The following is a 12,335-nucleotide window of genomic DNA, read 5'->3' on the forward strand; positions in this document are numbered from 1 at the left end:
GGGAGGAGTAGACTTTCATGGAGGATAAGGAGGAGTAGAAGTCTATGGGAGCATGAGGTGATTTCATGTGATCAAATATATACATGGGGTAGACATTTAAAATGTAACATGGCCTAAGATGACATCGCTCTGGTCACATGACATGCTGAAAAGAGGCATTGTACATGGGAGGACTAAACAGAAGTGACTGGTCAAACAGGAAAAAAACCCTCAGATGCCAGGGAGTATAACTTAGAGTTGATTTATGGGGATGTAAATGAAACCATTTTTATCTAAAAGAATGATGTCAGTTAGTAAATAGACCTCTATAGGAACCTGTCACTAGCTGTATTTGTGAAAATTAGGTGAGAGGTTCCCTTTATAAAAACCTTTTGGTTTTCTATCTGTATAAACCCCTTTTAACACAATTTTATTTCAATTTATTATTCAGAATAAGCTGTTCTGTGTGTAGACCCTAGTTCTGCTTTCTTAGGACTTTAGAATTTTATTAGTTAGCAGTTTTCTGCATTAGAAGCTGCAGCCTTTTCTGTGTCTGCCCCTGTTTGTATGCCTCTTCCCAGCAGCCTCTCTGTACTCCTCCCCTCTCTATAGACTTCTGCGGGCAGAGGTTTAACTGATTTGAAAGGCTGTCTTGTCTAAAATGCATTAAGCAATAAAATCAAAGTGAGTGAGTAGTTAATAAAAGAATGGAAAAAGACTTCAGAGGAAGTGGTACTTTTCACTGATAAAATGTATTACAAACTTAATTATATTCATACTATGTTTTTTGAAATGACAGTGGCTATTTAAGAAAATCCTCAGAAAATGAGCTATTAGGACAGCTTGAAATTTAGCAGCACTGATAGATAATGATTATATGATGAAGATTATGGTTATTATAACCAGATTATAATTATTATTACAAATATTATTCTGAGAATTTCTTTTTAATAAGGTCTCTTTGGAAACAGTTAGTATGTACAGTCTATTTCTGGATAAAACATATATCATTTTAGACTATACTTAAAACCAGACTGTATGTGATCAGAGATGAGGATAGAGGCCAATACAGTAAGCTGATCTCTCCCATCATGTAGTTAAAATATAAAATGATTCCATAAACCTCAAATTTTATATAAAATAGCAGTATAAGGCCTGCGGGGTCATTAGAATGATCTATTATTACATAAGTGTTATGACCTTGGCCCTTCTTTAACATCCTATGTAGAGATGAGCGAACATGCTCGTCCGAGCTTGATGCTCGGTCGAGCATTAGCGTACTCGAAACTGCTCGTTGCTCGGACGAATACTTCGCCCGCTCGAGAAAATGGCAGTTTACCGCCGTTTTGCTTTTTGGCGGCCAGAAACAGAGCCAATCACAAGCCAGGAGACTCTGCACTCCACCCAGCATGACGTGGTACCCTTACACGTCGATAGCAGTGGTTGGCTGGCCAGATCAGGTGACCCTGGGATAGACTAGCCGCTGCCCGCGCTGCTCGGATCATTCTGTGTCTGGATGCCGCTAGGGAGAGAGCTGCTGCTGGTCAGGGAAGGCGTTAGGGTGTTCTATTAGCTTACTGTTAGGCAGGAGTGATTCTCCAAGAACCCAACAGCCCTTCTTAGGGCTACAATAACGTTCTACTTTTTTTTTTTTATTTGCAGCTAGTACCATATTGTGAGGAATTTGCAGGGGGACTTGCTACCGTTGTGTTTAGCTCTTAGTGACACACATATCCACCTCAAACACCAAAGTGGGAAAATTTATTAGGGGTTTGATTTCAATTAGGCACAGTCTGCCATTTACTTTTTATTTTACATTTATTTTTTTAATAACTCAGTGTCATCTCATCTGGCATAGTAGTGTGCTTTCATACTTGGCTAGAAAATAGCCATAGGAGAATCAAAACAGCTTACTTACGCCTACAGTAGCGTTATATATATTTGATTTCTGGTTGATCTGCTGGTGGCTGTACTTGCTGCAGTGCATCTACTAGCAAATTGTGAGCAATTTGTAGTGAGACTTGCGACCGCTGTGTTTTGCGCTTAGTGACGCACATATCCATTGCAAAGACCGAAGTGGGAAAATTTAGTAGGGGTTGGATTTCAATTAGGCACAGTCTGCCATTTTTCCTTTTTTATTTTATGTTTATTTTGTTTCATAACTCTGCGTCATCTCATCTGGCATAGTAGTGTGCTTTCATACTTGGCTAGAAAATAGCCATAGGAGAATCTAAACGGCTTACTTACGCCTACAGTAGCGTTATATATATTTGATTTCTGGTTGATCTGCTGGTGGCTGTACTTGCTGCAGTGCATCTACTAGCAAATTGTGAGCAATTTGTAGTGAGACTTGCGACCGCTGTGTTTTGCGCTTAGTGACGCACATATCCATTGCAAAGACCGAAGTGGGAAAATTTAGTAGGGGTTGGATTTCAATTAGGCACAGTCTGCCATTTTTCCTTTTTTATTTTACGTTTATTTTGTTTCATAACTCTGCGTCATCTCATCTGGCATAGTAGTGTGCTTTCATACTTGGCTAGAAAATAGCCATAGGAGAATCTAAACGGCTTACTTACGCCTACAGTAGCGTTATATATATTTGATTTCTGGTTGATCTGCTGGTGGCTGTACTTGCTGCAGTGCATCTACTAGCCAATTGTGAGCAATTTGTAGTGAGACTTGCGACCGGTGTGTTTTGCGCTTAGTGACGCACATATCCATTGCAAAGACCGAAGTGGGAAAATTCAGTAGGGGTTGGATTTCAATTAGGCACAGTCTGCCATTTGTCCTTTTTTATTTTACGTTTATTTTGTTTCATAACTCTGCGTCATCTCATCTGGCATAGTAGTGTGCTTTCATACTTGGCTAGAAAATAGCCATAGCAATAGGATAGCATCGTTTGGTTTTAAAAACTCAAAAACACAAAAAAAAAACAAAAAACACAAAAAAAAGTTAAAAAAAAAATTAAAGTTATAACTCTCATTTTAAAAATGTTTAACCCGAGGGCTAGGGGTAGAGGACGAGGGCGGGGACGTGGGCGTCCAACTACTGCAGGGGTCAGAGGCCGTGGTCCTGGCCGGGGTGAGACACCACCTGCTTATGAGGGAGCAGGGGAACGCCGCAGAGCTACACTCCCTAGGTTCATGTCTGAAGTTACTGGGACTCGTGGTAGAGCACTGTTGAGGCCAGAACAGTGCGAACAGGTGATGTCGTGGATTGCCGACAATGCTTCGAGCAATTTGTCCACCAGTCAGTCTTCCACGCAGTCCACCCATGTCACCGAAATCGCCACTCCTCCAGCTCCTGCACCTCAGCCTCCTCCCCCCCAGTCTGCCCCCTCCCAGGAAAATTTGGCATTTGAACCGGCATACTCTGAGGAACTGTTTTCTGGACCCTTCCCACAGTCACAAACCACTTGTCCGGTTGCTGCTGAGCAATTTTCCGATGCCCAGGTTTTCCACCAGTCACAGTCTGTGGGTGATGATGACCTTCTTGACGTAGTGGAAGTGTGTAAAGAGGTGTCCGACGATGAGGAGACACGGTTGTCAGACAGTGGGGAAGTTGTTGTCAGGGCAGGAAGTCCGAGGGGGGAGCAGACTGAGGGATCGGAGGATGATGAGGTGACAGACCCAAGCTGGGTTGATAGGCCGGGTGAACACAGTGCTTCTGAGACGGAGGAGAGTCCTCGACCAGAACAGGTTGGAAGAGGCAGTGGTGGGGCCAGACGGAGAGGCAGGGCCAGAGCTGGTGCATCAGCGCCGAATGTGTCAACTAGTGAAGCTCCCGTGGCGAGGGCTCTTGCGTCGAGGGCTAGATTTTCAGAAGTCTGGAGGTTCTTTAAGGAAACACCGGATGACCGACGGACTGTGGTGTGCAACATTTGCCAAACCAGGATCAGCAGGGGTTCCACCATTACTAGCTTAACTACCACCAGTATGCGCAGGCATATGAATGCTAAACACCCCACTCAGTGGCAACAAGCCCGTTCACCTCCGGCCGTGCACACCACTGCTCCTTCCCCTGTGTCAGCTGATAGTCAGCCCCCTGCCCAGGACCCTGCCACAAAAACCCCATCGTCGCCTCCACGATCCTCCACAGCATCCACCAGCGTTCAGCTCTCCATACCCCAGACGCTGGAGCGGAAACGCAAATATAGTGCAACCCACCCGCACGCCCAAGCCCTTAATGTCCACATCTCCAGATTGCTTAGCCTGGAGATGCTGCCCTATAGGCTAGTAGAGACCGAGGCCTTTCGCAACCTCATGGCGGTGGCCGCCCCTCGGTATTCGGTCCCCAGCCGCCACTACTTTTCCCGGTGTGCCGTCCCAGCCCTGCACCAGCACGTGTCAGACAACATCACCCGTGCCCTGACCAACGCCGTTTCTGACAAGGTCCACCTGACCACGGACACGTGGACGAGTGCTGCCGGGCAGGGCCACTATATATCGCTGACGGCACATTGGGTTAACTTGGTGGAGGCTGGGACCGAGTCTGACCCTGGGGCTGGTCATATACTGCCGACGCCGAGGATTGCGGGGCCTACCTCGGTCCAGGTGTTTCAGGCCTACTATGCCTCCTCCTCCTCCCACCCCTTCTCCACCTCCTCCTCCGAACTACCATCCGTGGGCACGGCGCCATCAGTCGGTAGCTCTAGACACAGCAGCAGTGCCGTCGCTATGCGACAGCAGGCGGTGCTCAAACTGCTGAACCTAGGCGATAAAAGGCACACCGCCCAAGAGCTATTACAGGGCATCACGGCGCAGACTGATCTGTGGCTGGCACCGCTGAACCTGAAGCCAGGCATGGTTGTGTGTGACAACGGCCGTAACCTGGTGGCGGCTCTGCAACTCGGCAGACTGACACATGTGCCATGCCTGGCCCATGTGTTAAATCTGATAGTTCAGCGTTTCCTCAAGACATACCCCAATCTGTCAGATTTGCTCACGAAGGTGCGCCGCATCTGTGCGCATTTCAGGAAGTCCAGCACAGATGCTGCCACTCTCAGGGCAGCGCAGCGCCGCCTCTACCTGCCCGCTCACCGACTGTTGTGCGACGTGCCCACGAGGTGGAATTCAACACTGACCATGTTATCCAGAGTTTACCAGCAGCGCCGAGCGATTGTAGACTGCCAGATGTCAACTTCCACCAGAACTGGTAGTCAGGTCAGTCAGCTTCCTCAAGTCTACAATGAGGAGTGGACGTGGATGTCTGATATCTGTCAGGTGCTGAGTAACTTTGAGGAGTCAACACAGATGGTCAGTGGCGAAGCCGTCATCATCAGCCTCACCATCCCGCTGCTTGGCCTGTTGAAAAACTCTCTGATCAGCATGAAGTCGGAAGCTTTGCGCTCGTCACAAGAGACGGGGGAAGAAGATTCCCTTGTTGATAGCCAAAGCACCCTTAGGTCTGTTTCTCAGCGCATATCGGAGGAGGTGGAGGTGGAGGAGGATGAGGAGGAAGAGGAGGAGAATGTTGGCGAGACACAAGAGGGGACCATTGTTGAGTCCTTTACTGTTCAGCGTGTATGGGCAGAAGAAGAGGAGTTGGAGGAGTTGGAGGAGGAGGAAATGGACAGTCAGGCCAGTGAGGGGAGTGAATTCTTACGCGTTGGTACTCTGGCGCATATGGCAGATTTCATGCTAGGCTGCCTATCCCGTGACCCTCGCGTTCAAAGAATTTATTCCAGCACCGATTACTGGGTGTTCACTCTCCTGGACCCACGGTACAAGCAAAATCTTTCCACTCTCATCCCTGCAGAGGAAAGGAGTGTGAGAATGCATGAATACCAGCAGGCCCTGGTGCACAAGCTGAAACAGTATTTCCCTTCTGACAGCGCTAGCGGCAGAGTGCGTAGTTCTGCGGGACAAGTAGCGAGGGAGAGTAGGCGAGCAGGCAGCTTGTCCAGCACTGGCAAGGGTACGCTTTACAAGGCTTTTGCCAGCTTTATGTCACCCCAGCAAGACACTGTCACCTGTCCCCAGTCTCGGCAGAGTAGGGCTGATCTTTACAGAAAGATGGTGAGGGAGTACGTAGCTGACCATACCATCGTCCTAAATGATCACACAGCTCCCTACAACTACTGGGTTTCAAAGCTGGACATGTGGCACGAACTGGCGCTGTACGCCTTGGAGGTTCTTGCCTGCCCTGCCGCTAGCGTCTTGTCCGAGCGGGTTTTCAGTGCAGCTGGTGGCATCATCACCGATAAGCGTACACGCCTGTCGACTGACAGCGCTGACAGGCTGACGCTTATTAAGATGAATAAAGCCTGGATTTCTCATAATTTCCAATCTCCACCAGGTGAAGGAAGCTCAACCTGAATAATTTATGCACTCCTCCTCCTCCTCATTTTCCTCCTTCTCCTCCTCTTTGTACAGTAAAGCAGAGGAAACTGGCTATTTTTTAACAGGGCCCACTCGCTCTTGCTATAGTACTTTATGCATTTAATTTTTCTGGAGGGCCACCGACCCGGTCCTCTGTTTTAAACAATTTTTGGGAGTGCCACATACAGGCACTCAATCTATTCAATTTTTCTGGAGGGCCACCGACCCGTTCCTCTGTTTTAAACAATTTTTGGAAGTGCCACATACAGGCACTCAATCTATTCAATTTTTCTGGAGGGCCACCGACCCGTTCCTCTGTTTTAAACAATTTTTGGGAGTGCCACATACAGGCACTCAATCTATTCTATTTTTCTGGAGGGCCACCTACCTGCTCCTCTGGTTTGAAAACTTTTTGGGACTGCCACATACAGGCACTCAATCGATTCTATTTTTCTGGAGGGCCACCTACCTGCTCCTCTGGTTTGAAAACTTTTTGGGACTGCCACATACAGGCACTCAATCTATTCTATTTTTCTGGAGGGCCACCTACCTGCTCCTCTGGTTTGAAAACTTTTTGGGACTGCCACATACAGGCACTCAATCTATTCAATTTTTCTGGAGGGCCACCTACCTGCTCCTCTGGTTTGAAAAATTTTTGGGACTGCCACATACAGGCACTATCCAAATTAAATTGTCTCCATAGCAGCCTCCACACGTTGTCTCCATTGCTACCTCCAAAAGTCGTCCATATAGCTGCCTCCATACATCGTCCCTTTATCAAACGAGGTGTGTCAGGCAGAAATTTGGGTTGTTTTCATGGATTCCACATCAAAGTTGTTAACTTTGTCGCCACCCAGCTGTGTTATCCACAAAATATACTAATAAACTTTTATCATTTACCAATATTATTTCAGCGCTTCTTGCGCATCTGTTTACATTCCCCTCACCCGCCATATCCCAAACTTATAAGAACGCTACTACACTTGATCTTATACAAAAGGTTCTTAGAAGTGCTGTTTGGGGAGTAGCCTAGAGACAGGGGCTTGGATTGGCGAAAGCTCGCCTGGCTGCGGAGCGCCAGCTCCATCCCAAGATCCAACTAACATAGTTTTAACTGCAGCACCTTTAATCTACTACTAGTTCACTGCCTCCATAATAATAATAATAATCTTTATTTATATAGCGCCATCATATTCCGTAGCGCTTTACAAATCATAGGAAACAAATACAAATGTAATGTAACAGAGCACAACATTTGTATGGAACAACAGGAGTGAGGTCCCTGCTCGCCAGAGCTTACGGTTTATGAAGATGATGGGGTAACACGAGGTAAAAGAATATTTAATGGTCAAGCCATTCTTCTTAGGGAATAGAACAAAATATAATAAATGGAATTGCTGTCGCTTGAACCACTCAGCCGTCATCTTATATACCAGGTCCAGGGTGAATGGGACTGTAGAGAAGTCTGGTGCCTGTTGGTTGCTGGATAACAGATGGGAGGACAACACAGGACGGGTTAGTAGAAGAGTTAAGAGATAAGAGAGGAGAGGTAGGGGGGTGCAGCATTATACAGAGCTTTATGGATGAGGGTTATTATTTTAAACTATTCGAATGGATACTGGCAGCCAGTGCAGCGACTGGCATGAACTGTAAGCATACATGGTCCCCTTATCAAACGAGCTGTGTCAGGCAGAATTTTGGGTTGTTTTCATGGCTTCCACAACAAACTTGTTAACTTTGTCGCCACCCTGCTGTGTAATCCACAAAAAATACTGGCAAACTTTTATCATTTACCGATATTATTTCAGCGCTTCTTGCGCATCTGTTTACATTCCCCTCACCCGCCATATCCTAAACTTATAAGAACGCTACTACACTTGATCTTATACAAAAGGTTCTTAGAAGTGCTGTTTGGGGAGTAGCCTAGAGACAGGGGCTTGGATTGGCGAAAGCTCGCCTGGCAGCGGAGCGCCAGCTCCATGCCAAGATCCAACTAACATAGTTTTAACTGCAGCACCTTTAATCTACTACTAGTTCACTGCCTCCATACATGGTCCCCTTATCAAACGAGCTGTGTCAGGCAGAATTTTAGGTTGTTTTCATGGCTTCCATGTTAACTTTGTCGCCACCCTGCTGTGTAATCCACAAAATATACTGGCAAACTTTTATCATGTACCGATATTATTTGAGCGCTTCTTGCTCACCTCCTTTGGTTCCTCTCTGCCACCCATTGGTTTGAAGCCTGAGTCCATTTAGGGTATGTCGCCATGACACTCTCTAGCCTGCTGCCGCTGCCTCTGCATGCCGTCCCCTATAGTGTCAGGGTCAATTATTGGATGTTTTAGATGCTATCTAGCTTCATTCTGTCACTCTGTCATGGCCATGCTGTTGCCCATAATTTTGGCATAATGGTGCGATTAAGCAGCCTCAGAGGCATCCATGCATGCTGCCCCTGCCGTTTCCTGTCCATTTCCGTGGTGTTTCCATACTTTTCTGAGGTTCCCAGGTGTTTGGCCAAGCTTCCCTGTGCAGAGCCTTGGTCCCCTTGAAAAATGCTCGAGTCTCCCATTGACTTCAATGGGGCTCGTTATTCGAGACGAGCGCTCGAGCATCGGGAAAAGTTCGTCTCGAATAACGAGTACCCGAGCATTTTAGTGCTCGCTCATCTCTAATTCTATGTCTCTTCTTATACATAAAACAAAGGAAAATGAAAACTTCATTACAGTACAGGAAAATAAGTCAAAACAATAAAGTTGAAGCTGAGAAGCCGCCAGGGATGGAATCAATCGATTCTGCTTGTTTTCTGCACGGCCTCACTTGACATCTACAAAAGCAGCTAAGAGGAGGCAAACAATAAAGAATTTATCAATTAATCATTGGGATCGGATGAAGTTCTTCTGATACGAAAAAATGAAAACTAAGTGACAAGTCGGTTTGCCCTGGTTAGATGGCAGCTGCTTGTATTGCCAGGAGGTGAGCTCAGCTAATCACAGGGTGGGCGCACATCCTATTATTTGTCTCTTATGAGGTCTCTTGTGTAATTAATGATTCATGGGACAGATGAGCTGTGTTTTCATGGATACATTTTACGGTCGGCACAACGGAAACTTTGCGGAGGATCTGGGATGGAGGTTTTATTGGGAGGTATCGTCTATAAAGGTGACTTTTTACAAGTCAGAGAAATGTCGCGGTTAATGTCACTAATTATCCTTAACGGATTTAATGGCCACATATTCTCTATTCTGTGACACTGCCGTTTGCATCAGTGACCTGTCATCTTAATATCACGTCCATGAACTTGCGTGTTCCTCTGCACTCAAGATATGAGTTTAGAAGAAAATTATCAAAAAGTTTTCTTGAATGAATTACAACTTAGGTGAAAAGAATAACTTTGATTTGCATGTGACCTATGGTGTGTGTGAAGGATTTAGGAGAAGCGTGGTAAAATGCAAGTTGGGATGAGTTTGGCAAAAAATCGAATTTTAAAAACTTGCTTTGGGTCTAGGTTCAGAACAAACCCCAGCCAGTAACACACAGGTGTAAACTTTTTTTTGAGGGTCGTTGCTATAGATCAGTGGTGGCGAACCTATGGCACTGGTGCCAGAGGTGGCACTCAGAGCCCTTTCTGTTGGCACTCAGGCCATTGTCCCAATTTCACCAAACAGGACCAAATCCACCAAATCTTCCTGCAGTCCCAAACAACTTAAGAGATGCTGCTCTCAGAGCTATTTTAAAGCAATATTTCATTGGCTGTTTGAACTGTGGGAAAAGTAAGAAGGTGTGGACAGAACTACATTGTCTTTGGAGGTCCTCCTGCTGGATCCACCATTCTTCCTGGAGAGAAGCTACAATGATGGTCTGAATTTGCCCACCTTCTTTCAACTTTATTGGTGGCCTTAGGAGATCCAATACAATTGAATGCTGTTGAAGAACAGGTAGCAATAAGTTACTGCTTGAAATGCCGTATTGGCACTTCATGGTAAATAAATGGATTTTGGTTGTAGTTTGGGCACTCGGCCTCTAAAAGGTTCGCCATCACTGCTATAGATGATGTAATTGGGGAGCAACAATCCTACCCAAAATGATGGCAGGTTAGTGCTGGTGTGCAATATAAATGTTGCTGTCAAGTGGCAGCATTTAAAGAGTTAACATCCACAATTGGACCAGCACCATTTGTGGATGCAAATGGATTGGGTGGGGGCAAACTTTGGAATTCAAACATAAGTATCCCAGCATTTTTGAAAGGGGCCAAGTTGTGAAGACAGCACAACTTGGTCAGGACAACTCCAAATCAGCAAGTAATATGAAGTGTTCCAGGTATGCAGTGATCAGTACCCACCAAGGGGTGCAAGAAAGAACCTCCGATGTTCCTGTGACCTCATTTGTGCTCAAATACAGCAAAGGCTTTCTTCTGTATTCTGATGGAACAGAAAAGCTACAAATTTACAAATTACTGAAAAAAGCTACAGTGCATAACTATAGCAATGTGTAACTGTAAAGTATATAGTATAATATAGCAGAAGACCAGTTAAAATGTCCTTGTTGACCACTGTCCACTTGCCATGAGAAGATTGGTACTCGACCATAACGTAACGGAAGAAGGTGTCATGAGTTAGATAACACTTTATTCCCCATGTAGTGTAGAGTTGAATATGTTGATTTCACATTGAGAAGATGGTAAGAAGGTAGTGTGATGTGCTGGGACCTTTCATCCTGGCCTTAAGGTGGAGGTTACAAGAAGAGTGAAGAAATTGGGACGATACCTTTTTGAGGCTGAGTATATTTAATGGGGAACTTTCGAGAATACTAGTTCTCTTCATTAGACATGATGTTAACATCGCGAAGAGAACTAGTACAGGCGGTCCCCTACTTAAGAACACTCGACTTACATACGACCCATGGTTACAAACGGACCCCTGGATATTGGTAATTTATTGTACTTTAGTCCTAGGCTACATTGATCAGCTGTAACAGCTATCACAGGTGTCTGTAATGAAGATTTAGTGTTAATCCTGGTTCTTATGACAACCCAACAATTTTAAAATCCAATTGTCACAGAGACCAAAAAAGTTCTGGCTGGGTTTACAATGATAAAATATACAGTTCCGACTTACATACAAACTCAACTTAAGAACAAACCTACAGACCCTATCTTGTATGCAACCCGGGGACTGCCTGTATTCTCGAAAGCTCACCATCTAATATACTCAGTTAGCCTCAAAAAGGTATTGCCTGATTTCTTCACTCTTCTTCTGCTCTCCATGGCTAACACGGTACAAATCTGCACTACAAGGTTACTTCAACACATAGATCCTACAGATTAAGTAAATTCCTTCATGGTAATAGTATTTCTTTCCTCAGCAGTCACAGGAGAGAAAATGCTGATGATGTTGAAAGCTGCTGATGCTACTGATGAAAGCTGCTGTATCCCTCAAGCGACCACAGCAATCACAGGACCACAGCATGACCCAAATAGAGATAAAAATAATGAGCCAAAGTCCTGTCACACTGAAAAAAATTTCAGGAATGGTTTGAAGAATGCACATTTAACTTTAAATTCCATCTTAATCTGAGCACCCATAAAGGAAAACATATCTCTTATAGAGTATTGTGCAGGGTGCCATCTCAACTACCACTTTATACATCTGTTCCCATTGGTGATCAACCAAAGAACAAAGAAGGGAGTTCCCCAATTCTAGCTGACATTGTTGGACCCAGTGGCCTGACTTTTAACGTTTTAACTAGAAAAGTGATATAAAAGCCATTTGCAGCTAAATTGTCTCCTTAAACTAGTAATGGCTCCTGTTTAACCCCATGTCACCCACATTGTGAGGGCAATTAGTCATTGTAGATGCGCTGCTAATGAGTTTCTAGTCTCCTTAATTATTTTACATGTCTTCAGGGCTGGCTGTGTAATACTATGTACAGGTTGTATTGTCGCCGATTGCCATGAATCACAATAACAGCGATCAATGATCACACAAATCATCTTCTTGTCCTTCTTCAGTCACCACAAATAAAGAAGAATCGAGTTGC

Source organism: Engystomops pustulosus, chromosome 7, assembly GCF_040894005.1.
Source record: "Engystomops pustulosus chromosome 7, aEngPut4.maternal, whole genome shotgun sequence".
Taxonomy (NCBI): Eukaryota; Metazoa; Chordata; class Amphibia; order Anura; family Leptodactylidae; genus Engystomops; species Engystomops pustulosus.